The following is a 4,299-nucleotide window of genomic DNA, read 5'->3' as shown; positions in this document are numbered from 1 at the left end:
AACAGATTTAACGTGCACCAGACATCATTTAGCGTGCTCCAGCGACCTACCAACCAGACTATCCCGACCTTTCCTCGGTGTAATACATATATATGTAAAAAATATCAAATAATTATTAAAAATTATTTTCGGGTGGAATTATCTTTGGATAAAATTGTTTTATAATTGTGTGCAAACGTATTTAATTCACTTCAAAAATTCTTGAGATATAGCGAAATTCACAAAAGATAAAATTAATATTAAGAGCTCCAATTTCTATACCCTAACCAAACTATTAGGACTCTATTACCAAGTTTGTGGCAACTCCCTACATATTGGGGGCAAAAATCCGTTGAAAAAAAGGTATGTTTATTCAGAGAAAGCACGTTTTTGTGTCAGATTTCGTAGCTTAAAATATCTCCTGCACTAACTAATTAGCATATGTGAGGTCATCTCCTTAAATAAAATCCGATTATAAGATCAAAAGTTAATCAGGGTGCTGTAATAATTGGTATTGAATAAGAGGAAAAAGTTTTGAACTATCGGGGAAAAACTTTGTCCTTGAATACAGTTAACACTAGGTTTACGGGACGCGTTACTTTGGTGCATTTCGAATTTTATAAGAAAAATTATAAAACCCGTTTGCATTTTAATTTTATCTCTTGTAATGACTTTTATTTATTGATTGAGGTAAATATATATTGAATTCTATTTTCTTCAAAAGCGTTGAAATATTGAAATTCTCTTTGTGGTATACCTATCTCTACGTATACGTGTCAATTTGACGCGATCGTAATTTAGACAGAATTTTAAGTAAGCATGTAAACATCACATCAATAATAAATAGGAATGTACCGACAATACTTTGATCTGTTATCCGATATCGTTATATCAAATGGAACAAGCTATAAACAACTGTTGCCGAATGCAAAGCAGAATGTCAATTGATGTCCGATTTTGAAGGTTTCAGTTGCTTAGTTCGAGTATTGAAAAATAAAATACTAGAATATTTTTTGAATTTTTAATATTATTGTGAGCCTCAATTTTATACTATTTTGACAAAAAGCCCTTCTTTATCATCTGAATATGTCTGGAAGAGGAAATAAAATTTTACAAAACATAGTTAGTATTTGTGAGGAATATTACTTCGGGAGAACTCCAGACTTGCCAAATTGGCTTTTGTAAAAGAAACAGGAGCAATACCACCTGTGAAATATGTGAAATGGTTGTTTGAGGAAAGTGTACAAACAAAATTGAGTATTTGTGTAAAAGATGCACGAAATAAATTCATAATATTGAAATAATGTATAATAAAATTATTGAATAATAAAAACTTTCCATAAGTATATATCTCATTTTTTAATTTTTCCTCATGGAATATATAATTGCATTGCTTTCTAAGTGTTGTTATATGTATTCGTTCATACGTCAAATTGATGCGTGTTTGTAGAGATAGATATATAAGAAACGTCCGTAAGCCTAGTGCTAATAATCTCCATAATGATTTGAATTATAAATCATACCACCTATTATACCTCACAAAAAAAACGACTGCAAAAAATTTCAAAGAGTTAAGAAAAAAAAAGAGTTAAAGGCAGAGTAAAAAAGACGAGATGAGAAAGTTTTAACTCATAGATAAAATCTAATTTTTACTGAACAGAATAAAAATGAAACATGTAATTTCAGAGGAAAAAAACGAATTAAAGAATAAACAGAATATATTTAAGTTATCTTAAAAAATATGTAAATAATAATCAATAAAATATGGCTTTTAAGAATAGAAATTCCGTAGCTCTACATCAAGAGTTGTGGTGACAAGAAAGTTGCAGTCACCAAAATGGCGGCGTGTCGTTACTTAAGCTACGCATCCAGGGCACTATTGTAAGTGATTGATATAATTTCCAAGTGCAAGAGCATGGTTTTTGAAACTGAAACCAAAAAGTACGTCAAAATCTAAGCAACGACATTGTTAAAATCTTAACAAATATGTTAGAAACGAAGCTAACTGTCTAAAATAAATGTAAATAGGTTAAAAGTGAGGCTATGGGTTTTAAACCAAAACTAAATCAAATTATAAAATCCGATATCTTTAAGGTAAAAAAGTTCGGATGAAATGCATATTTAAGTAAAAATAATAAAGTTAGAAAGAAGCAGTTAAAGTGTTATTATCTTTTCAGTTTAAATTTTAAACATTGGGTCACATAACGCTTTACTGTAAGAGGCTCCCGGTAAAAATTGAATGTTGATCCACCCTTACAAAAAAAAGCTGCTTTTGAGGTTGCATGATGTAAAAAATACACCCGAGGTAAAAAAAAAAATGAGGTTATGTTTTGCACCAGCCTCATTTATAAATCTCACTTTCAATCTCACCTTATTTAATCAACCTCATAAGTAACTCAGAAATAATTTTAGTTCTAATCTGGTGAAATTTCCACACCTCAAATATAGGTATTTGCTTACAGTGCAGACGAAATAATCCGTGCACCTCAAAAACAACCTCCCTAAGCTGGTTACCTTAAAGTAGATTTCCATCAACCTCAAAACAACCAACAACTTCAAGTGGGAATGAAACTTCATACACCTTGAGAGGTTATTTTTGAATCAACTTTGAAGAAACCTCAAATCAACCATGACACTTCAAAACAACTTCATATAAACCTCAAAAATACCTTACATTTCTAAGGTACGATACAATACCTCCTTTAACCGTTTTTGTATATTTTTTACTTCATTTTTGAAAATGACGTAAATGATTCTAGAAGTATTATAGATTCTAGAGAATGAAGAATAAATGTAGAAATGATTCTAGAAGTACAATAGATTCTAGAGAATTAAGAATGAATGTAGAAATGATTCTAGAAGTATAATATTAAGAGCAAGGTTCCGAAAACACCTTCGTTCGAGTGCATAAAGTTATACAAATTTAAGCGCATTGATTTGGAATAATTGGACAGGATAACCAAAATAAACAAACAAATAAAACTCGTAAAGTAAACAATACCTGAAAATTTTAGTACAATTAGCTTTAAAGATTATACGTTGACAATGGAAATTAAGAAATATAGGCAATGTCTTGCTTTATTTCTTGTATCAAAACTTCTAATTAATAAAATCAATAAATTCCTAACACAAAATTTAAAATATTGCCATCCCAAAAATTCGCATTTACGGCTTTTTAATTTGATTTTAAAAGAGAGGTTATCTAGGCTTACAAAATTAATCGTCGATCCATTATTACCAGATGCACTTGAAACTTTCTTTCACATCGAGGATTCGCAAAGATTACTGCTTAGTTCCTTTATGCACTGATATCTGAGAAATTTAAGGACTTAGACAAACTTAACTAATGTTGTATTTAGTTAAATGAGACTAACATGAGATATTTTCCAGAAATTCTTTTTTTAAACATCACTTAGAATCTTTAACCACTTAGAGCCACTAACCTTTTCACACGGAAAAAAAATCTGCTGAAATTACCGTAACTGCCTTGAAAATGACGTTTCTGAAAGAAAAAAACCTATTCTGGTGAGCGAAAACAAAATATACGGTATTTAAACCGTTGATTTGGAACTTTTTTTCCGTTCATATCATAACGATTTACGGGAAATTCTCATTTCACAATTATAGTTCTTACTTCCACACGTTAAGTAAAAAATACAAAATTGAAAAGTAAATTTTATAGATAAATATTTTTTTTGCCATGATCTACGTATTGGGATAAAATTAGCAATTTTTACCACATTTAATAAATTTTATCACATATTATATGAAACATAATTTATTTTTAATTTTAGCAAAATCATTACCATAGCACTTTGATAAAAATTACATGGCTTTTTGATGTTCCCTTAGAGTCAGAAATACTGTAAAATTCACCATATTCTGGTTGTTATGACCATGCATTTTTTCTCAGTGCAGTTATGAAAATGAACCGATCAAAACTGATGCTTCTAATATTATTTGACGGATTACCTCGATTAGCGATAAAAACGGTCCGATATGAGCGTTACGAGCTGATTATGTTCGGTCTCATATTTTGCACAGAAATTCCGCATTAGAAGATCTTCTTACATCGGATCCAATCCAGTCATATCTTTGAAAAGAAACTAATTTAAGCATAAAAATATCAATATCTTCTTTGGAAGAGGAAGCATTTCTGCAGCGTGCAGCAACTATGAAAAGCTATAGATGGTTATAGAGAGCATTGTTACAGTCTATTCATAACAGACTTGCCTCCTTTGGCAACTAGCTTGGTCACCTTTTAAAATAACCTTGCATGATATATATATATATATATATATATATATACATATATATATA

Source organism: Parasteatoda tepidariorum, chromosome 6 (assembly GCF_043381705.1).
Source record: "Parasteatoda tepidariorum isolate YZ-2023 chromosome 6, CAS_Ptep_4.0, whole genome shotgun sequence".
NCBI classification, from domain to species: Eukaryota; Metazoa; Arthropoda; class Arachnida; order Araneae; family Theridiidae; genus Parasteatoda; species Parasteatoda tepidariorum.
Note: the sequence above shows the minus strand (reverse complement) of the source record.